This window comes from Harpia harpyja, chromosome 6 (genome assembly GCF_026419915.1).
Source record: "Harpia harpyja isolate bHarHar1 chromosome 6, bHarHar1 primary haplotype, whole genome shotgun sequence".
In the NCBI taxonomy this organism is placed as follows: Eukaryota; Metazoa; Chordata; class Aves; order Accipitriformes; family Accipitridae; genus Harpia; species Harpia harpyja.
This window is the reverse complement of record NC_068945.1, coordinates 7,019,061-7,043,350: the sequence shown is the minus strand read 5'-3', so window position 1 is coordinate 7,043,350 and position 24,290 is coordinate 7,019,061. Positions and strand designations below refer to the sequence as shown.

The 24,290-nt window shown below is 43.0% G+C and overlaps 1 long non-coding RNA gene across 1 annotated transcript; it reads left to right on the top strand.

The window, feature by feature from the left end:
* LOC128142919 (uncharacterized) lies at positions 1-23,866 on the top strand. Its single transcript, XR_008235552.1, has 3 exons — positions 1-3,347; positions 3,656-3,742; positions 21,321-23,866. It is a non-coding gene; the product is annotated as an uncharacterized LOC128142919 (long non-coding RNA).
* The last annotated feature ends 424 nt before the right edge of the window (positions 23,867-24,290 follow it).

Below are 24,290 nucleotides of genomic sequence, written 5' to 3'. Positions count from 1 at the left end.
AGAAGGCACAGCAATGTCTTTTGCATGCACTAGGTTTTACGAGAGCGACTCATGCTAGCAATGCAAAATGCATCGCTTGGCCTGCAGTACTGGGTTTGCCAAGGGACCAGAGATTTGCATCTTAAGACGCACATTTTGCTCCCCAGATCATTTCCCTTTTTTAATCAGCTCTGCCTTACATCTAACTTTAAAGTGTTTCAAATGCTGCCAGTGGATGAGAAGGGGAAATGGATGCTTTCAGATTCTATTGGCAAATTTTCCTGCAAGGAAAAGTCTTTCTTGTTTTAAATCTGAGTGTATATTCTGCATTCACGTGTGTATGTGTATGAAAGCAAAGGCAGCCATTAATGCCTTGCGTCATACTGTATGATATGCATATTAGAATGTACTACATATTGCATGTGACACATGTAATACATAAACCAGACATAATATCAAGATGCAAAATATATAGAATACATTTTATGTATATGTATATATTATGCTTTTCAACCATAAGGCTAAGAATGCTAAAGGCATACACTTTAATATAGTCACAACTGGCTACAGAGCTGGTTGTGAGATGGGATCTGTTTGCATCGTCGTCACCCTGCTTGTTTTTCTTTGTCTTGAGATCTGGCTTCATGCCTAGAGTGCTTTTATTGTGGCCTCTCCTCATCTGGGCCCTGATCATACGGTAGAAGTTGTTTGTGTAAATCCTAACTGCTGCATTTCTCCAGAGTCCCGTTGTCTTCTCAAAGGTTTTTAATGTGCAGGGATCTCCCTCGGGGTCAGCGCATAACCATTACATTAAAACCTCTGTTCTCTCTCTCGCTGAAATCGGTAGCAAAATGCCACTTGTCTCAGTTACTGCAGGTCAGTCTGGGAGACACAAGTGTGATGCGGTGAGGGCTCTATAGCTGAGAGGAGTTTGCCTGAGTACATAGGTGCCTAATTCCTCTTTGGTTCGTCGGGACCGAGGCAAATGTCTGTGACTGTCTGGGCCTTGGGAGCCATCCTGCATCCCTTGAAGCACGTAACCAGCCGGTGGGTAAGTAAGCCTGGCGAATAAGTGGGACTGAGGAAGGATCAGCGTGGTGGCATCTCTGCTGATACTGTGTAAAAAGTTGTCTTGGTCAGTGAGTTAATTCAGTAAAAAGCTGTTGTTGTTCTTAGTTGTGTTTCAGGGTCACTGTAATGAAATCTTTTCTGTGAGTGCAAGAGAGTGACTCTTCAAATTTTGTGTTGCCCTAGCAGATACCCTAGCAACTAGCAAGAGAACCTGCTATTTAAGAGGGATGTTTCAAGGCTGCTGCTGTCTCCTAGCAGAATGCCCATGTTTGGGGTTATTTTATGGCTGACTGTATCAGCTGATAAAAGTTTCCCCAAAGTAAGATATAAAAAACTCAGGTTAAGCACAAGTTCAGGAGGAGGCATGAGGCACGCTGAGCCTACGTCAGAAAATTTCCGTGCTTGTTTCTTCCCTTGGCCCTGACCCCGTTGCTCCTGCCAGGCAGGAGCCCTCCCTGCTCAGAACAGGTTGTTCTCCCGACCAGCATGACAGACGGCTGGGCAGGGAGACTCCGGCAAAAAAAACAGATGTGAGGCAAATTACTGGTAGCATAATCCCAGCGTGTCTTTTGTAAAGAGATTTCCTGCTCTCAGGTGAAATTCAGCAGTGAGTTTCTAGCTGGAGCGTTGCCTGCACACAGACACGTGCATGCATGCACATGCATACACCAAACACCCGTGTGGAGGAACCTTGTTGAAAACAGACAGCTTTGTGCGGTTTTTGCAATCCATGGTTTTTGGTTCTGAAAAGAAGGTGCAAATGAAAATGTGGAAGGCAGGAGTGGTGTTTGCTCCCTGGGTTTTCTGTGTTAGAGCTAAGAGAAATACAAAAAGCCAACAGAAGCTTGGAAGCTGTAACCTGGAACTTATGTTTAGGCATGTAAATCCTTCTCTAAGCATCTCCTGAAAAGCAAGGCAGTGAAGTCCCAGAGTCATCAATAATACTGTGTATTATAGAACTTCTGGAATTTGGCATTTTTATTAAGGAGCCTGCAGAATTTTTTCAAGTGACTGAAGTGACGTAGTGGCACACATGCCACTTTACAGAGGACTCGTGTCGCCAAATCACAGAGATGCTTTCGAAAATCTCACCTCGGATTCTTAGCTCTTAGCACTCACTCCTGGATGTTTGAAACACAAATCTGTCTGTCTGTCTGTCTAGCTATTTCCTTCGGAAGGCAGAGCGCATCCTCATGAAGCAAAGTAGGCACCTCCAGGGACTTGTTTCCATAACAACCTCCCAGACTTTCTCTCTACCCTGTGACTTTGGCTACAAGGAAAAGCACTCGTTGAATATTTTCAGTTCACAGATATTAGTACCTTACCTTTACAGCTGTTTTCTTTACTTACTGAAGATGATCCTATCACCTTATAACATGTACAACTGTCCTGTCCAACTCCAGACAGACAGTTATCATCGTTTGAAAGCAGAGAGTGCAAACCAGGAGATGGGAAGGGATTTTATCGGCATATCCTTGTGCACAGAGAAATGGGGAGTGCGTGAAGGGCAATCTGAGGACTCGCAGTCAAGGAGCTGAGGGGCAACTGGCCTGTGAATGTAGAGCCATCCTGGTGCCCGGTGACAAGGAATACAAGCTAAAGCATCACATTAAAAAAAGCAGAAACTCCTCTTTCAACAATCTCACTAGGAAATAGTTTTGCTGTGGAAGAGACTATTGCTCCTTCCAGAACCCTTGGCTGTTCCGTGCCAGTCGGTTGCCCAGATAATTTTCCCACAGGATGTTTTGCAGCAAAGCAGGACAGGGCAGAAATCATCTTGTTGGAGGTGGGGAGGGAAGGAAAGGAAAGGAAGAATTTTACTGAGGACACCTTTTTTTAATCTGCACTCATCAACCACACAAAAGACTGTAAGCGTGAACGGCATGGAGAGCTGTTTTGCGATATTTCAAAGTCTACATTTCTGGTGGATTCCTGCAGTTACCTCCAAGATGAAACTCCTATTCTGTTCCTGTTTGGAAAATGTTGCAATTTGGGATTTCTGAGCAATCTTCTGTTTCGGCCCTGTCCCTTTTGATCCAGCTTCCATGGATAAAAATTCACTGCTACGGCAGCTGTGGGGGTGAAGGTGACTGGACTTGATGTTCTTTCCTAGGCCCTCCCATTCAGTGTACAGAGATCCCTATGGAGATAAAGAAGAATGAGTATAAAGGAAATTCAGGGCAGCAAGACACAGGGTAAGGACTGAGATGTCTTCCATACTGTGATGGAAGGAATAGCATCAACCCTAAAAGCAAAGGAACAAACAGCTCCAGCATCTGCTGCTATAGCAGAAGTAGGTAAGATTTCTTTTTCTTCTGTGAAATTAATGACTAAGAGTTTCTTGCAATTAATGAGGAAGGTTTTCCTAATTAAGATTTGCAGCCTAAAGGGAGAATCTGGTTTTAGGTGAAGAAAGAAAGATAATTATAAACTGCAAAAATATAGTATGAGCCAGATCCTCACCATCTGCTGATTCAAGTTGGCAAAACTCCATTTAGTACAACTACCTTGGTTTAGATTAGGCTCTAACTTCAATCTTCTGCATCAAGTCAAAACATATGTAGTATTTGTTAAAATGCTTATTTTTGTTTGTTCTTTTCTTGAGGTCCTGTTTATATCAGGGAAAGATCTGCAGATTACAGCAGGAGTTAACTACAGCTTTCCCAAAAGCTCTCATCTGACTTGAGTCCAAGTAAGTCTACCAAAATCAGCAAAGTTAAGCTTCTCTTTAAGTTTATATTGACAAAAATAAGACCAATAGCATTTTTTTTTTTTTTTTCAATGGTGGAAATGTGCAGACAAATTCAGAGGGATGCTTAAGACTAAATGAGATTCTCCCCACAGCTGCAGCCCTGTAAGCACAAGATAGCTCTATTGACATTGCTGTAACCGAAAGCACAGTCTTCATCTTCGCTCTTTGGAGCTTGCACTCTAGACAAATCTGAAGACATTTGTAGCTGTATTATCAGCAGGTTCACAGTTGAATCCCTGACTTGCAGTCATCTGCTTTACACATGAAATTAAGGAGGGGAGCAGGTGCTTGCAGGATGAGAAGACTTAATCCTCTGATAAAACAAACCGGTGAATGCCGAGTGTCCTTAGCTGCCACCAAAGAGAGTCGGTGATGAAATTACCCACCAATTTGCAAGAAGGAGCTCTTCTTGTGCAGGGTCAGGTCCTAAGAAAGGCAAGACCCTAGTCAAGGAGATGAACCCAGAAGAATGTTTTTGGGGGAAAGCAGACAGGGACTGCAGTAACTTTGATTTCCAGTGTAGCTTATGCTGTTAGTACTTGTTAATTCTCTATGCCTTGCCTAATTGGCTGGGTTTTCACTTGCTCAGGGAAGTCTGTCTGGGCACTGTTGGCTGGCACAAGAGCTTGAATTTTTTTTTTTTTACGTTCCTAAAGTTTTACGTTCCTAAAGCGTAAACATTCATTGATAAACATTCACTGCAGGAAATATTCGTGTTGTCTGTAGTGGAAATTAAGAGGGGCTGAAGCAATAGATTGAACTTTCCTGTGTATAACTTTTTCTTAGTGAAAGAAAGGAAAGGATTTATAGGAGGGAAAGTGCTCATCAACTTCCATGGTCACCCTAAAATACTGAAGCCCTGTTGCCTATTCATTAGAGACAAGACTCAGGGGAACCTTTGTCTTCATACAAAATATCATTGAAAGTTCAGTAAGTCCTTCTTTGGCTTCACTTTCACTAAATGAATATGAAGATACTTACTCAGTGGTGTAAAGTTTTGGACCCTATGTCAAAAAGTGCTATAAATCACAAATTTATCCATTTAATTACCAAATTTAACAATTAAATTGCCAAGTTTAATTGGTATTGTAGCCACTGTTCGTTTAAAGAAAACAGGGGTCTTGATTCAGCTGTCTGCCCGAGGTTAAATAGAAGTATCCTTATGGATATGAACAGTGTGACTCCTGATTTAAGAAATGGTGAGAGAAGAATCAGGCCCAAAGAAGAGGGCTGTAAATGCAGATGTCTATAGAGTTGATCTCGTTAGGTGTTGTAGATACACATTGGTCCATTCACCTAAAAGGTTGTATACAATTTTACACCAACAGAAGATTTAGCTTTTAGAGTACATATTGGTTTATTCTCTTACATTCTCTGGAGAGAAATTAAATGGTATTTTACAAGAAAACTGGAACATTACCGTCTCCTCTTGCTGCTCGTTGATGCATCTGTTGTTTTCAATTAGCTTGATGGCATCCATTTTCAGGAAGCAGATGCTGCCCTCTTTTACATGGGTGCAATTCTGGAATAACTCCACTGACGTCAGTGAAGTGACTCCAAATTTATCCCTGGTGAAAGCAGAATTGGACCACAGTCTTTTTGTTTGCTTATCTGCTCGGGTGCTCTCCAGAAGGTGCATCATTACCATACCGTAAGGGGAAGGCGAGCACTTGTCTGCTGTGCCGTGCTCAGCAATTTGTGTCCTTGACATCACACTCACGAGCCTGGCTGGAGCAGAAGTCAGGCTGGTGTGGGGCGTGCGTGGTCACCAGATTCCCCATGTTGAATGGAGCAGTTGCTTGTCCTAGATTCTTGACTGCTTTCCCATCCCAGTTTCCATCAGCTTCCTCTTGCTTGGATATGTTTTCCAAGGAGATAGAGTTTTTTAAGCTAAAGAAATGTCTTAAGTAATATAATATTGCAAGTCTTAAGTACTATAATAACAGAAGGGTAGCAGAGGTAGACACAGAGACAAACTCTACCCCTCCTACAGTTTTTTGCTGTTATGGCTATGTGAAAATTGTTGCAGCCCTGGTAGGTTGGCTATACATCTGCTGGCTTCAGAGTCTCCATTTTCAGGGAATGCTAAGTTTAAACAAATTGGGCTACTCCTTTCCTGCTCTAACTCTGCTGATCTCAGTCATGCCTTCCCTGAAACTGGACAAAAAGCTTCATATAAAAGCCACTAGCATGCTATATGGAAAAATACTACTTGAGATGGGGCAGATGAGGGTGAATAGAAGGAAAAGAGTCAGTAAAGAACAGAATAAATAAGCAGTGTGAGACAAGAGGGAGTTTCTTAAAGGAGTTCCTCAAGGATTAGTCCTGGGATTGTTTAAAATATTAGCAATAATGCTGAGGCTATGAAATCTAGCAATGAAGCAACCTAAGCATCATCATCAAGACTGTGGATTAGGACACAGAACTAACTGACTGACTAATTGACTTAAAGAAATGGCAAGATCCTAAATAGCACAGAAATTAAAGTTACGATAGGGATTTTGGTGGCAAGCTTATCAGTTGGGGAAGACAGACAAAAAGAAAGCTTGGGGGTGCTAAGATCAGCCAGAGTGCTGGTGTCACTTACTGAGCCACCAGAGTAACGCAGCCATAAAAACTGCAGGCGCAAGTCTCTGAAAGTCTCAGAAGGAGCACGTTCAGGCCCACCTGGGAAATGTTAATCCTGTAAGGCCTCATCTGGAATGCTGTGTGCATTCTTGGTGACCTAAATTTGGTCAGGAAGGATGCACGGAAGAATAGCAAGAATGATCAGGTGAATGGAAACTGCTTTGCAAGAGGAAGCTGGAAGAGCCTGACTTTTCTAGGCCAGCAAAAGATTGACAAGACCTATAGTTACAAAAATACTGGGGGCAGAGTAGCCAAAAGAGGTAAGAGCTATTTAAGCTAAAAGGCAGTGTTGGTGTTTGAACAATAGAGCATAAACTGGCTATGAATAAATTTACCCTGGAAAGAAGGTGGTGATTTCTAATATAACAGACAAAGAAGGAGAAACGAAAGCTCGCTCATTCTAGGCTGAAAAGGAGAAGTGAAAGCAAAAAACAAATTTTTCTTTTTTTTCAGATGGACTTAAATTTATGAAAGGGGTAATATGGAAGTAGTTACATGTGATGAAATAGCACGAGTTCAGTGGCTTTGTCTACTAGAATCCTCTCCTACACCTGGGATGTATTTGAGATGCTGAATAGGTGAGAAATTGTAAGATCTTCCCTCATGTTTTGTGTCCTCCAGCTCATTTGCCATACTGCACCCATTTAACTACAAAATGCTAAATCCTGGTGATTTTATTATTTAATACATGAGGTGTGTGGGTAGGAGGGAGAACTAGGGGAGGAGCTGTGAGTCTTGGGAGATGCTTTTTCTCTATGGGACTGGGGGAAGAGAAAGAAGTCCTAGGGGTGGGGTAGGATGGAGCAGGGGATGCCAGATCACTCTAGGAGCTAGTCTGGAGACAGAGGGGAAGTTCATGCCCTTTAACAAGCCACCGATCTCTGTTCACTGCTCTTCCCCTTAACCTGGAACCTCTGCTGACCTTGTCTGGTCCTTTCTCCCTGTCCAGAGCTCTCCAGCTCTACGCTGACCTTCTTCCTTCCTGGGGTCTCTGGTAATTCCTCACTACCGTGAGGAATCATTGGAACAGTGCATTGTACCTAATTTTGAGAAAAGCCTTGAGCCAGCTCTGCTGCAGCTCAGCCAGGTTATCTGAGTTGGATGCAGATGCATGATCTTCAACAACATTTGTTGAATGGAAGGTCAGAGCAGTTGACAACAATGGCCACTCTGGCCTGAAGACGTTAGCAGAATAATTTCAGGCACTGTTCTGACAAAGACAGAATAAAGCTTCACGTTTCCTCTCTTACCTCTTTCAGTTCATTTCATCCTGTGGAAAAGTCACAAAATATCCCTTTAAGCTCAGGAGGTAGAATATATGTTGACCAAGGTGGGAGCTTCACCCACCCATCCATCTCCATGTCACAAAAGCGCCAAGAAGAATCCGTCCTTATACTTTGTCCTTGAGCCTTCTAGCTTCTTGCTGCTCTTTGTTCACTTGTGTGAGGAAACCATCATCTTGTGATGTGTATCTATATTTTAGCTAGCTAGTTCTACTCTTTAACTTTGAAATAGCTCTGCTTTTTCTCCTTTAAGTAGAAAAAAAGAAAAAGCAAAGCAAAGGAAATTTTACGAATAACCATGCACATTATGAAAGCATGTGAATGTGGACACCACTTGAGCTTTATCAATGACATTAGCAGGATGGTGCACACAAATCCAGTTGTCCATAAGTTGTCTTAAGGGCTTGTCCCAAGTGCTTGGCATAATTTCTTGAGTTACAGCAGTCAGCCAAATTAGAAAGGAATTAAAACAAATATAAAGTGAGCCAATGAGTTTCATTTGAACCATGAACACAGTGTCACATCTGGTTTCTGAGCTCAGTTCACTTTGAAATTGATGGAAGACACCACCATCAGCATGTTTATGTGCTTCTTAATTTACTGTTGTTATATCATGTGCACTGCCGTTGTGTATGAAGCATTGGTCTTGAGGCACATAACATATTAGTGGTGAAGATCCTACTGCAGCAATCACCACACAAACCCAGAGCAAAAAGCAGGGCAAAGGGATTATACAGGTAAAATTGTCCTCTTTGGAGCTCGAAGAACCTTCCGATGGTGAGAGAGCATCATTACATTTTGATTTTATAGTAGGAACAGAATAAGGCACAGTTAGCTGTGGAGAGTGGTGGGAAAGCAAGAGTCTAAATGAGCAGAACCCATGACTCTTTTAGTGCTACAGAACAAATCTTCTTCTTCTTGGCCCTGGCAACCGTGTCTTTTAGCAAGGAGGTGTTGACTTTGACAGGGAGTAGAGTTAAAGAGCACAGGAACAAAACCTACAAGTAAGTGATGTGGATTCATGAGGATACGTAAGAAGCATGGGAGATGCATTTATTGCGAATCTTCAAGCCAGTCTGATTTATTTATGCATAAATAGTATTTACATGGGTTCTTTTTTTTGGCCTTGCATTGCAAAGCTAGCAGCTCAAGAACACTCTATCCAGTGTGTAAAACACTAACATGCTCTTAACCTGTGACCAAGTTCTGACCCTATTTATTTGCCCTTTCCATGCTTCAGTTTTAAACCTTCCTCAGTCAACACCTGCATTCTTATAATGGGTTTATATTTTTAAGGGTAGTGCTGTCATTAAACAGTAAGGAGCTCTGTGCACAAGCTCCCTTGTCAGTGATGGAGGAACAGACCTGCTTTGTGTTTGAATCCCACTTCATCATCAGTACCTAAAATGGAAAGGTACAGAGTAGATATTTACCTATTGGTCCCATTTGGTGTCAGGCGGACAAATTTAGAACATCTACTTTATCACTATTTTTTCTTTAGATAAGTACCACGAATATATTGTATATTTCTTAAGCTCTGAATTATGCTCATATTTTAATGTATCGGAAATAGTACTGTCAGGTACATTCCTTTTAGTACTGTAGACTATGGGCTTTCATGCTTACAAAATAATACCCACAAAGCAATTGATCTTTGTAGTCTGCCCTTGGAGGTGGCACAGTGACTTTCAGAAACATTTTGGGGGTTATTCACTATTGCTTATCCATTTGTCTGTTATTTGATGATCTGTTACAGTTTTCTGCGATGGATTGCAAACATTTTTGTAGGACATATTTCCATCAAAAGATGCCTCTTCCTCAAAATGGGCAATATTTGTGAGAGGAGTTTCATTTCGGCTCATTTTGGTATTCTTTAGAAAATGCAGGTTTGGAAAATTTTGTAACGCGTGTGATCATTTTCTTAATGTTCTGAATGTTTCAGCTTTTTAATTTTTTTTTTTAAGGAAATGTATGTAAACAAGGTAAAATACAAAATTTTGCATTTATGTCTTTTTTTACTTTGATCTGTAGTGAGAGATATAATGTGGATTTGTTTTGGTGGGTTTTTTTGTTTGTTTTGGTTTTTTTTTTTTTGAAGGGAGGGGATTGTCCTTGGTTTAGGAGAGTGTATTTTTAAAAAACTTTTTTCCAAGCAGTGTAGTGGTAGCCATTGGTTGTTCCTGATTACTAGCAGTGTGGCTCCAGTGTCAGCTCCAATACTTCCTTGAATTCAGTTAGGTGATATTGAGATGCTCCAAAAGAGATGAAATGACAGACCAAATGGTATGGGTACTACAGCATGTATTAGTAGTGACAGAAGGGATGTTCCAGTGCTTTGACTATTGCTGAGGCAAGCCAGTCGTTCTTGAAAACCCGCACAAGTAAAAAAGTTGTTTAATGAGTCCAGACTGCTTTTACAATACAGTTTGACTTGCTAGAAGATGTCATTATGAATTCTGAGCTCCACCTGTTTCCACTCATCAGCTAATCTTTTAGGGTCTTTTTACTCATAGATTATGTACTAAGAAAAGAAAAAAGAAAAAATAAATTATTACTAATGATTTTCTGGGTGTATTGGGAAGAATGGAAGTAGAAGGTGCTATCTGCAGTGCACTGTAGCTCACCTCCTTACTTACCTTTTTTCGTTGGCTCTTTAAAAAAACCTGCGCAGATTTGTGAACTGCCATTAAGACTAAGCTACGTGTATTTCAGAGAAGATGAGTAGTGAGCTCTTCTTTGCATAGTAACCGTTAATCAACATTTCCATAGAAGTTCTCTGAATACATATTGATCAAGCCAGCTGCAGCTGTGATATAGCTGCGATGGGTTTTGGAGACCGATGCAGCTTTCCTCTCCATCCTCCATCCCCCAGTCATGTAACCTACATAGTAGAAAAAACACCCGCTGGTACTTCTAGCCCTGGCATTTCTGCTTATTAGTAAGTTGCATCAAAAGGTTGTATCAGGTTTTTTTGTTAAGAGGCCACTTAATAAGGAAGGTCTTGTAATTAAATATTGGACTTGGAGTCAAGGGGACAGTCCCCAGTACTGTCACATGGCCTTTGGATGTCCCACGTATCTCAGTGCCTTGATAAAATGGGACAGTATTACACCGTTTAGTTGCTCCTTTCCCCTAAACCATTTAGACAGGGAGATCTTTTTGAGTATGCCCCATCTCTCACCTAAGACCTATATGTCAGGCACAGTTGGGGACCCTGCTCCCTAAGGACACTGTGTTGTATTACTGTCATAACAGTAGTAACTAACACATGGACAGTGAGGATCAAACAAACACAGAAAATCATTTGGCCCTATGCATGAAACTCACGGAATATCCGAATGCTAACAAGTCCTGCTGTTACCTAGCTCTGTTGGCTTTGGGCCAATGCTTTGGCCATGCTGATCTGATTTCTGTTTTTCAGGCTCAGACACAAAATATTCAGTGCAACCCCCTTATTCGTGACTCTCTGTTCCCTTGCAGGCTGCCTTATAATTAAAAGCGTGCAAAATATTTCTATATCTGACAAAGCCCAGAGCTGACTTACTGCAAGGTAAATTGAAAGCCCGTTGAATGCACCATGGAGATAAGAGGCTGACATCTACTTTTCACAGCTAGTCCAAAACAAGTAAATTTATGCAGGTTTTTCTTTTTTCACCCCTTGAATTGCTATCAGGGACCAAGGTATTGAAGCAGCAGAAGAAAATATGCTGGAGATGGGAGGAGTTCACCATCTCTCTCATAGATTTGTATTAGCTCTCCAAGCACGAAGGTGATTTGGATGCTAGCAGCTCACTGGTACTGAGGAGTCAAATCTGCACTTTGAATCTGGCAAGATCATTTCTGTACAGATTTTCACTGGCATTGTTAAGAACTAATCCTCATAAATGCTTTTCTAGTTTTTGTTCCTTTATGGTCCTTCAGAGGAATACGAGGATACATAGAATAGCAATTATGGTTCCTCATGGTTTATATTTAGTCATATATTGGTGATTCAGAAGCAAGCATAGGCAAAAAGGCCCAGATGAATCCTCTTGCAAACTCCTTCCTGTCCTATAGCGTATTTAGGTGCCTGAGTCACTTACTTACATTTTTGGAGAGGGCCCATTGTCATGTCTTTGTGCCCACCATGATGCATGAAGAATTTTCTTGATGGCCAAAATATTTTAACACCCCTACTGATGCAGAGAGTTGGTTTCAGGCAAGCGGAGCCAAATTCTCAGCTGGTATTCATATATCAGCACATTTTTCTTCTGATGCCAACTAGGCAGGGTGGTACAGGGTGTTTTAGAAGTCTTTAGGTTTTCAGCTGGTCAATTTTCCATAGAGTTAGGAAATGAGACCTGTTATCTTGAAAATTCAGTGTCTTGAAGCATAACTAAAATTCCCATTGGAATGGTTTTGAATTTTGGCTATCCAGTCTGCAACAGCACCGTAACAGTCTAGGGGCAGACTGAGGCTCACAGGCACAATCTGGGCCTGGATCTGGTATGGATCCGACATTTCATTTTTCCCGTGCCTCGATTTCCCCAAATGTAGAAGGGAAATAAAGTCTTTCTCTCCTCAGCATGCAGTTGGGTGTTTATCAGTGATAAGGATCAATAGGAAAAATCAACGTATTCATTGGTAAACTCACTTTTCTCCAGAGAATGCAAATGACCCTTTTTCCTACAGGGAGTCACAAGCAGGTGGTGTGAGGCCGGGCTGGGAAGTTGGACTTAGGTTTGAAGCTGGGACAGCTGGTTACTGTGGGACCTTCAGTCAGCTTCTCTGTCAGCCTGTTTCTGATTTCACATGGCTGTAACTTCCATAAGGGGCATCATTATTTTCACAGCTGGAAACAGGATAAATGGGATGTTGACCCTCTTTACTTGCTTCAGTATCATTGCCTCTGTGAGTATTTCCCTGTGCCCCTACACCTCTTTCCATGCTTTCCAGCAATAATCATAAACCTGACTACTGGATCTGCAGGTGACCAGCCAGGCACTCAGAAGATATGATAAGTCTCACTCCCAGAAGTTTGGTAGAAGATAGCATTTAAAAAAAAAAACCCTGTTAAAGCCCAACTGCACCATGGCCATTGGGAATTTTTTCTAGTGATTTTAGTGAAACAGAGTTGGACCAATAGCAAGCGCATTTGAAAATCCTGGCTCTTGCTCTAAGCTGGATTAGTACTTGACAGTGAAAGAGTGACGGGAGCAAAGGATCCTTTGAACCCAAATCACCCACTTCTTAGGGACTGGAGAGCTGTAAATGAAGTTGCTGCTTGTATTTACTTTGCTGTTTTTGATCACACTCCTTGTCTCCCGGTGATTGTTGCCCTGGTGATCCCTTGAGTGTATGACCTGTGCCATGCCATCTCCATTCACACCTCCACATGTGGAGTCCACCAAAGCAATGCCTTCCCTCACCGTGCTTTCTTTTAACTCCATGACTTCATCAAAGCAGGGCAACTTTCCTATAAATTCATGTGGTTGCTTTCAGTTTATTCATGTTTTACCGTGCCAGGCTGGTGTCAGCTGCAAAGGCAAAATTATATATTGATGCGTATGTGGGGCCAGAGTTAAGCCTTGGGGAGGAACAGAAAGAGAGAGAAAGGAGAGCTGAGCCAGAGGGGCCCTGGAGACCCTCGGAAGGAGGGGAGAGGTAAGGAGTGGAGATGACTATTACCACTGCCTCAACCATGGCAGCAGTTTCCTTGTCCCCAAGCCGCTTTCCACACTTCTCATCAGCATCTGCAAGCCTGGCTTCCCAGGGCTCGGGTATAAGCCGAGCAGACGGCAGAACCATGGCTGTTTTGGTGTCCCCAGCAGGCCGTTGTCCTTAGCAACCGTTGTCTTTGCCTCTGCTTTAGACCCAGCTCTAATATTTTGTTGTGATTTTGTGTGCTGGTTCCCTGGGTATATCCATACTGCAAAAAAGCATTTAAAACAACGATGAAGGTAAAACAGATAAGGCTTTTGCAAGGGCTAGCAGCTGAAGTCAAAGCTGGTAAGGAAGTTTGGACTCAAGTAAAACTCAAGTTACTTCATCTTCTCTGCTACTTTAAGCTGAAATAATTGACTTTGGTGATCCTTTCCAAAAATTTTAATAAGGACAAGCATATCTTGTTGAATTTTAATTTAAAGTTGTTGACTCTGCAGTTGTCCCAGAATATTTTTCTTGAAGGCATGCTTTGTGAGTATAGGAAAAATCTAAACCCTGTGTCTTAGGATCCTCAAACACTGTTGAGAAGGCTTTGAAGTCTGGTGCACAGTCCAAATTTTAATGTCTGTGGTTTGGCTTCATCTTTGACCCATAAATGGGAGGGGGTCATGAAACTGTGCGGATGCTGTATGAATTGAGCTGGAGCATATGTGTGGAGTATGTCCATGCATGTGCATGTAAAGGCTTGAGCCCCCTTCAGTCCATGTTTGATAGCTGTAGGTTACTCAGCTTTGCGCTGATCTTCAGTAGAATGCAAATGATGTGGTAATTAGCAAAACTGTTAACTGAATTTGGTTTTGTACAGTACTTTGAACATATAAAGCGTGTTGTAAGCAGTAGCTGTTATTAATTAATTTCAGGCTTACCAAATACAATTTCTCAGCAGCAAAAGGAAGCAGTTGTTCTGGAGGTTGCTGTGTAGCTACTAGGCTAACCCTTTCGGGGGTTAAGCTTACTGTTGTTTATTCAAGCAAAATGCCCACAGAAAGCAGATGGTGATCTTTCTGAGCAAAGACACAGAGGATCAGCTGGTGTGCCGGCATGGGAGAATCTGCAGAGTTATGTTGAATTCTGAAAAGCCTGAAAATTCAAAGGGAAAAAACCCCCAAACACCTGTGATGTGAAAAAGTCTGCCTTACACTGACTGTTGGTGTCAGGAGACGCCACCGAAAGCCAGTGACGAGTTTGTGGGGTGACACAGTGCCATCCTGTGGGCCGTGGAGGTATCTGCCAAGGCAACGCTTGGATGGGCGACCTGCGCTGCGAAAGGGGGTTGGCAGCTTGTGGCAGAGGTGAGCTTGGCCATGAAGGCTCCTTTTGCATGAGGAGAGGTGCCCGCCTCGGCATTTGAAGTATTTAAGCGGTTTCTTTTGCTACTGGAGAGCTATCTCGGTAGGCAGTGCTGGGGTGTGCCATGAACCCGCCGCAACGTTCGTGAAGCTCTACACCCTGGCTGTGCAGAAGCAGGACTCACAGGGCAGAAACCTCCCCTGATAACAGAGATACAGCCTTTTTTTTTTAAAGCTGAGCATAGACTGGCTCTTTCAAGATGTGAGCGAGAGGGCAGCTTCTTTTTGTGCAGGATCCACGCTGGTAGGAGGACCCCCTGGCCACCAGGCAGCAGAGGTGGCTGGTTTAAGGTGTAGCGGGATGTTGTCCTTGCTGCTGAAGCTTTGTGGGACGTAGGATTAATGATGCAGAAGAGGAAGGATGAGCATTCCTTAGAGCAAGGAATGAGACCTCCTGCTCTTTGCTCCTTCCTTCTTTCCTGGGTGAAATCTTTCCCACCAGCAACTTGGCGGATCTGCCTTGTTTTGTCATTCTGCCAGCGGAGCTTGAAATCATAACGCTTTGCAAGGACCATGTAAACAGGCAGCTCTGGGAGCACCTGATGGCCAAATTGCTAATGCCTGCAGCTTTGGAGTTCTCTTTGGAGGCAGCTGCAATAGAGGAGAGCACAGAAACAAGGTGCCTGGTATCCTGGATGAGTGCCCTCACCCCTGAGCTGTTTTATGAAAGGAAGCAACGAACCCTCTCTGGCATTTCCCCTTCTGGTGTGATGGGAGAGAAGGTAGCGGTGGTCAGGGTGTTAGGTGTGGAGTACAGCCACTTGGCATGTGCAGAGCTGTACCTCTTGCTTAAGGTTTTAAGCAATACATATAGCAAGGTATGGGCTGGTGGTATGTGCTTGGGAGGCCTGAAGCACAAGACAGCCTGAGTGGCACTGTCATTTGCCATAGGCATGTGGAGAAATTCAGTGTTTTCTATGTTCTTGTGTCTCCGGAGTTTGTTGGCAGCTCAGGACAAGCACTTAGCCTTGCTACGTTGGATTTAGGCACGTAGAAGGGAATTGATGTGGGACCTGGCCACATGACCCATTTTCTGGAGCAAGTCAATATAGTCTTTGCACAATGTCATAAAAGACATTAAATCCAACAATGTCTTTTTAACTGTTAATGTCAGAATTAAATAGAACATTTGCCTGAAAGTTGAGATTCCTCAAGGGAGTTCCAGATGGCTCCTAGGGAGAGAAGTGTGAGCTGCATATGGCCAGCACTGTGTGGTTAAACGGGATTTAATTTGAAGAAGGATGATGGAGTATTGGGAATTTCCCTGAATATTTTCATTCACTCAGGCAGGCTAAAACTACCAATTTCACATGAGGCAGTGCTGCATCTTTTCACCTGAACTGTAACATCACCTGATTTTATGTCCACTGCATCAGTTTGCCTTTGCTGTAGCAGGACACTGGAAGGAGTTTGTAGCTTTATCCTCTCATTAGAAACTCAGTTGCTTGCTTCACAATTCTGTTGCTCTTTTTGGCTTCTCTGTTTTAAGATGGGTACTGTAAATACATTGGATCTGGTCTGTTTAATCACCTCTCCCTTATCCTTGGACAGTATAATAGCCTGGCTGCCACATGTGTCTTTTTATTATAACGGAAGCAAATAAAATTTGCTTCAGTGGAGTTACATCCACTTGAGGTAACTTTCCCTACATTTTTGCTATCCCCAGGGTTTTCAACTGTGACAGAGGCACTCAAAGCCTTAAATTATTCTCAGTTAACTTGCCAGTACTTGTTCCTATGTGTAGATCTCCCTCTTACTTTACACATGTAGTTTGGATGGGATTGCATCTATCATCACTGAGAAGGATTCAAGGATCTTGTATGGTAGAAGGAGGCAGCAGGTTTTTTTTAAATACGAAGATTATTGCATCTTTTCAAATCATAAATGTAGAAGGTGTCTGAAACGGGGTTGAAAAATTGCACAGGCGAGTTTAGATCCCATTCCAAAGCATAGTCCCTTTTTTCATGTCGCTGGTTTCAGAAAGCCTCACTGAAGAGTTAGGAGCTATTTACTATGAATTTAGGCATCAGTATCGGATTCTCAAAATTAAGGGCAATAAGGGATAGAGAAATGGGTCCCCAAAATTAATCCTTTGCAACCCCCTACACATATATGAGGCCCACCTTTTCAAAAATGGCAGCAATGTAGTAGGTTTTGTTTCTGGATGCCTGTACAAGACGTGCATTCTGCTTTCTGAAATCCAGCCCCTTCAGAGTGCCAAGCTGAGCATCCAATGTCACTGGCCACTTTCGAAATTCTTGGTTTAGTTTTGTACTTTATATTAAAATAGTATTTAAAAGTAAGTAAGCAATAACTGAGTAATGAGTAAGTCGTAGGCTGGCAAGGAGTACTTCAGTATTTCATTTATCTCATGCTTCAAGTTGCCTTACTTCGTATCAGTTCCTTTTAGATACTTTATTACTTTTACATTTACAGAATTATAGGCTTACAAAAATCCTCTTCAGTCCATCTGCCATTCTTCTGGCCCAGTCAAAAATCTTTCCTAGCGCTTTCTCTGTGTGAGCGATAGTCATCATTATTTTAATGGTGCTTTCAAACACTATTATAAACTTGGATCTGGACCCTGGTTTCACGTCAGCCCTTTACTGCTGTATTATACTAGCTAATCCCTTGCTTATTTGACAGATTTAAAATGGCAGTTTTGCTGTCCTGTGGCCAAACTGGTTTTTTTGCAATATTTTCAGTTATATCAGTTATACTTTCTGAGCTGTTTTCAGACATCTGCTTAATGCTGTAGTGTTTGATCCCTGCAGTTGCTTTGTTTATACAACATTTGATGAAAGGTGGTCCAGAAAAATTTAGATTTGGGCTTCTGGATTTGCAAGTACTTCAAGAAGATTTTTCATGCTAAACTCAAAAACCTGTTTATGTCATGTGTCTCTTTATTTACTGGGACCATTTCTATTGCCATTGATTTTAAGTTTTGCATAATCCTTGCTTTGGACAGGCAGATGACATTACATACCTTAACCATGCAATACTTCCAGTGCAAGAGGAGTCTTGTTTGCTGCTAAGGAGCTTTACTAAGTGGATTTATAAACCATAAAGGAGCAGGGATTTTCTCCCTGTAGATCAGGAAACAAGCTGTAAGGAAGTATATTTTACAATTTCTAAGCATTTGTTGGATTATTAATGTACACGATGCATAAAAGGAGATGCTAGATATCCAATATTGAATATGTAGACTCATCCTCTACTCTTTTCCAGTGGAACATCTCTACTGACTTTGGGGAAGATCCACATCGAATACATCAATATAAAACTAAGAGTAGAATCAGACCAACAAACCCCACTGTGACTGTTCACCCTGCAGGAAAATCCAGTGATTTGTCATAGGTTCAATTAAGGCAGTTGTTGCAGACATCTGTCTCTGCCTGTGAATTATTTGATGGGGTCTCTCTCTTATTAAACTCCAAGCAATCACTAGTATCCAGTTATTGTTGCTCTGAATTTTTGGAAAACTGTGAGCTAGCCTTCATATCTCTATCTTGTTCACTCTCTGTGATCCCTGGATTGAAAACTTCCCTCTCCAACATATAATTCTGCAGGAAAAAGCTTACATGAAAGAAAACTCGGTGAGGGAATTTTGCTTTGAAGATCAGCACAGATTTAGCTTGCAAATCAGAGATTTCTCACAGTTTTGATGAACTCAAAGCAAGCGGGCTTTACATTTTGTTGGTAGAGCTGGCTTTTTCTTAGAAAACTTTTTGAAAAACGAATGCATTTTACAAATTCTTACTTGTAAGATTTTACAGTTCCTTATATATCAATAGTCATTGCTTAAATACGTAGCTTCTGTGTGAGTGTGAATGTGCTTATATATATTTATATTTATATAACCATGCAATATTTTATGTACCACTGCCATTTACTCCTTTCTGAATCTAGATAGAGCTCTTGACAAATCTTGTTCAGTTTGCAGGCTTCTCCCTACAGGTCTCTCATATTTTTCCCACTTCTTTCTCCTCCTGTGGGCTTTGGCAATGTTGCAACCTACCTTCTGGCTCAGGGCTTTCTTACTGGTACACTCTTTTTATAACCTGGTCCTGCTCTTCTTTTTCTGGCTACTTGAGTCATTGTCAAGCAGTAGCAGGAGTTGCGGGAGCACGAGGACTAGAAAGTGTATGGTCTTCCTGGTGGAATAAGCTGCTTTCACGCTCCTGTACAGAGTGGGAAATGGAATTGTCTTGGTAGAAAAAACTGTGTAAAAATATAAATGGTACAAATTCTTTGCAATGCAGGGCTTGAGCTACTCATAGTGTTTAGGTAGACACAGGCTTAACTTCTTTAAGCTCATGGCTAGCCCTGTCAACTACTCACACAATTAAATTAAGTCTGGACCTCAGAGTTTTGTTTAGGACTCAGGAGTCCTAATTAATTTAAAATCACATCCTAACCATGTATCTGTGGTCAGTTGACCCTGGCTGGGTGCCAGGTGCCCACCAAAGCTGCTCTATCGCTCCCCTTCTCAGCTGGACAGGGGAGATAAAATACAACGAAAGGCTTGTGGGTCAAGATAAGGGCAGGGAGACATCACTCACCAGTTACCGTCACGGGCAAACCAGACTTGACTTGGGGAAATTAGTTTATTACAAATCAAATCAGAATAGGATAATGAGAAATAAAGACTAAATCTTAAAACACCTTCCCCCCAACCCTCCCTTCTTCCTGGGCACAACTTCACTCCCCATTTTCTCTACCTCCTCCCCCCCAGCAGTGCAGGGGGATGGGGAATGGGGGTTAAGGTCAGTTCATCACACGTTGTCTCTGCTGCTCCTTCCTCCTCAGAAGGAGGACTCCTCACTCTTCCCCTGCTCCAGCGTGGGGTCCCTCTCATGGGAGACAGTCCTTCATGAACTTCTCCAACATGAGTCCTTCCCACGGGCTGCAGTTCTTCATGAACTGCTCCAGCATGGGTCCCTTCCCTGGGCTGCAGTCCTTCAGGCACAGACTGCTCCAGCGTGGGTCCCCCGCGGGTTCACAAGTCCTGCCAGAAAACCTGCTCCAGTGTGGGCTCCTCTCTCCATGGGTCCACAGGTCCTGCCAGGAGCCTGCTCCAGTGCGGGCTTCCCATGGGGTCACAGCCTCCTTCGGGCACCCACCTGCTCTGGCGTGGGGTCCTCCCTGGGCTGCAGGTGGAGATCTGCTCCACCGTGGACCTCCCTGGGCTGCAGGGGGACAGCCTGCCTCACCATGGTCTTCCCCACGGGCTGCAGGGGAATCTCTGCTCCGGCGCCTGGAGCATCTCCTCCCCTCCTTCTTCACTGACCTGAGTGTCTGCAGGGTTGCTTTTCTCACATATTCTCACTCCTCTCTCTTGGCTGCAGAATGGGTAGGGGTTTTTTCCCCCCCTTCTTAAATATGTTATCCCAGTGGCGTTACCACCGTCGTTGATTGACTCAGCCTTGGCCAGCAGCAGGTCTGTCTTGGAGCCGGCTGGCATTGGCTCTGTCAGACATGGGGGAAGCTCCTACCAGCTTCTCACAGAAGCCACCCCTGTAGCACCCTCCCGCTACCAAAACCTTGCTGTGCAAACCCAATACAGTGTCATAGGAACACATAAGCCATCCTGTGTAAAGAAAAATGCAATAGGTAACTTTTAGGGGCATGTTAGACTAGCAGAGTTGAGGCTTTGCACTGTTGACATACACGGGGAAAAGAAACATAAGTATTGCTTGAGTTATGAGGAACTGTTTTGTGACTTTTCAGATTGTAACAGACCTTGACGAATTTAGGAAGGCCCAAGTGCCACATTTATTCCTGTCACTTCTGTCTTCCCTTTCTCTTTCCTTTGTTGTGGAGGACTGCAGATGTCTTTAATAACTTATGAATAGCCCTTTAGGTTTCATGTGTCACCAGCACAGATGGACCTAGATGCAGCTAGAATGGACTGCATCAAAGTGTGACAATGGAGAATTCTCTAAATGAAGAAAGGTCCTTGCAGCTCCAACACATTTTCCATTTGTTGCCTTAATAAATCGTTTCAGATCAGATTAAAAAAAAAAAAATTAAAAAAATTCCCTCACTTGCTCTGATTGACTTTCCCGACCTTGGCATGGAGGAAGAGGCTTATAAGCCAAATTGTTAATATAGATCTGTCTTAAAAGGACTTAAAATTAGACACCAAGAAACTGGCTACAGGAATTAACAAAGTCCCAGTTACAGTAAAGGTCAGACCTTGGGTCTCTGTCCTTGGAGCAGCACAGCACTGCAATGCATCCTATCAAACTTTGCAACCTTCCAATATGTGTATTTCATCTCATGCGAGAAGCGATGCATATAATTCCCAGCAGCTGTAAGGAAAATTCCCCCATAAATCAAATCCCCCCAACACGTGTCAAGGTAAGCAATGTAGCACGTTCCATTGTAGCCAGCTGCAGTTATATTGAAAAGATATCTCAAATTCAGTCCCTTCAAACATTCTCATTAAGAAATGAACCCTTAGGCTGACATGTCTTAACTGCGATCCGTGCAAAATAATACATTTGTTTCGGGCATTTTTTTAACACGTAACAATTTTTTTTTTCTTACTAGGCTGGATTCTGGATGCTGCAAGGCTGTTACGTCAGGATGCTGCAAAGGAGGTTGTTGCATCTTCTTACTGTAGAGTTGGTGAAGTTTCCCTGTGTGCGGGGAATACAACATTTATGGACAGGAAGCTGGTTTCCTTGCTTTCTGGTTTTCTTGTTGCTGTTGTTTTTAAACGGGTTAACACTCTTAGTTCCAGGAAACTGAAACTAGATGTAAACAAGGGTTGGAGGGAGGAAGTAGGGAGAATCCCATACAAGATTCAAATGTGTCTCATTTCTGGGAAAACTAAATAAAGCAGGATTCAGTTGCCAGTAGCTAAATAGCAACAATTTATGAGCTGTTCATCAAAAACCCCAGACAAGCACCGAGTCCTGTGGGAAGCTGGAAATTGTCACAGGGCACCTCCAAAAGGCTCCGTTGTTGAAACTTATTTTAAACCTTTTTTCAAGTGGAGGATCCAGTCCTGGTAAATGTGTAAGGTCAGCCCTTAGAACAGCAAATAGCTTTCTCCAGACGATCAAACAAGTGGCCAAAGTGTCCATTTGTCTGCCTGTCTTTTGGCCTTGGATTACTGTGCTATTTAAAACTGTGTTTTAATAACTCAGATAAATGGTAGATGTTCCACATAGCTCTACAAGTAGTAATCATCCTGTTCATGCATAATATCTGATATCTAAGGGATGGGCCCAAACTAGAGGTATTTCTCATTTACCTATGAAGCGTCTTGCTTTAGCGTATGTACAGTCAATTCTTGTGAACATGTGAGTCCACTGCCTGCTCTAAAGGAGGTGGTGACTTAGTTTCAGTGGCTGTAGAGAGCTTCACTGAAATAGCACTGTTTGTAGTCCTTCATGTGTTTTAGAAGGCACAATAGCCAGACAGTTCTGAAAATGTAATATAATTGTGTGCAGTGTTCCCAGAAAAATGCTCTGAATTCTTTTCCCATTGTACCATTGTGATAAAAACCTCTGTTGCTTTTCAAGCTCCACAAGTCCACGCTGTGCCGTGCTGAAACTGATAGAAAACCCAATTAGCACTGAAAAGTGAAGGGCAGAGAGGGATGCTCTGGCCTGCAATCCCCTCCTTTTGGCAGCAGCAAAGGTCAGTCCTGCAGCCAAGTGTCCATAACCAAATGTGGAACCACTCTGTGCGCGTTGCCAGCTCTCGGCACAGGAGAGTGGGAGAGTGGGTAGAAAGAATTGGCTCTGGGAAGGGAGAGACTGAGAGGAAGAGTGGTGTAAAGGATACCCTGAGCGTGACGACTGGGATTTTCAGAGGGTACTCTGATGGATGCTGGGCATCCAGCTTCCCTAGGACTCTTTATCAGTAACACCCTCTACATTTTCATGAACGGCTTTTAGCCTGTCTGGCAGTCGTCACAGTCAATGTGTGAGGGAAAAGAGGTAGAAGGCAGCTTTCTCTGATTCGGCAGCTTTCGGCACCTGTAACAGCCTAGGACTGTAGTACTGCCTTGTAGCTGCTGGCTGAGGGTCTGATCCTCTGATGAGCTGTGACTTCCCGACTACCTGTGACTCAAACAGGCTTATAGGACCGGGCTTACAGAAACCCTGAGGTGCCAGATCCAAAGATGCTTTCGGAGCAGATCTGCTCAGTAGGCCTGAGCGTGGATGTGAGCCCACAGTTCTTAGGAGGCAACATTCACTCCGCGTTCATATTGTTTGGGCGCAAACAATACAGAGACCTACTCTACGTCTCAGTGCAGCCCAGCATGCAGTGTGGGACATCTCTGAGTCACTGGGTATCCTGATGTGTGTGGCAAGGCCGTGTGACTGACCGTGGGTAGCCAGAGCTGCCATGGACCCTTTTTGCAAGGGCGGTTGTCTTCAGAGTCAACTTAAGTGCAGGCTGTGTTTAGAAAGGTGCGAATATGCTGCAGAAGTCTATGGGTACCCTTCAGATACATGGCACGCAAGTCAGAGACTTTAGACCATGCTGTGTGCCAGCACAAACAGCAGGGATGTTAGTTACAGGATTGCTTTTCTTTTGCCAGGAAACCTTGCTCCGATGCATTATTTCAAGGAAGGCAGTTGGGATTTGCAGGCCAGATCATGTGGTGAGATAAGTAATTCCAGCTTCCTTATTGGAGCTAAGCTGATTTATACAAGTCTGGTCCAACATTTCTGAGAAATTGTAGGGGTAGGGTTTTTTTGTTTGTTAGTTGCGCTGAAAACCTGAAGCCTTTCAAATAAAGGACATGAAGTAAACAGAATTTTTAGATGGAGCATGTGCTTCAGGCTGGCTGCTGGATTCAGACTTTGAGAATACAAGTTCTTTGTAGAGAATCCCACACACAGTGGGAGAAGAGGTTATTGGGCTTGAAAGTTGACCAAATAGATGGGACTCAACTGAGCTTTGAACAGCAATCATTGTCCTTATTGGTGATGCCATAATATGCGCTTGACTCAAACCCAACGTTGCACAGGCCAGAACCTGATGAAACCATGTAACTAGATATTTGTGATTGTTCCTACCAGTGTGATCCACTGTTAAATAGGCTAGACATACGAATAAATTCAATATTTTTTAAAGTGCAGTGTGTTTTTTATGTCAAAAAGACTGGTTGCACTCTTGGACTTTATTATGTTCATGTGAAATATTTGATGTGGAATTTATACAGCTGTGCAGCTTTCTCAGGACAGTTCACAACCACTTGCAGAAGTGCACCTTTTCTTCCTCAGAGGTAATTCCTGCGGTACTGCACTGAACACCTGCCACAGGGAAAGGTGCAAAGGTAACTTGGCATGTCCTCCTCCTAGTCCTGCAGGGGTGGTCCCTCCGTTCTGTGACAGAGCAGCCAAGGCTGCTCAAGCTTACATCAAATTGAAGTGATCTCATGGCTAGAGATCAGTATAGTGCTGGTGAGGGGGGGATGTGTGTCTCATCACACCTGCTGCTGCTGCCTCTGTCCCTCCCCTTCTCACCTCATGGCCCTACAGATATCAAAGGATGCAT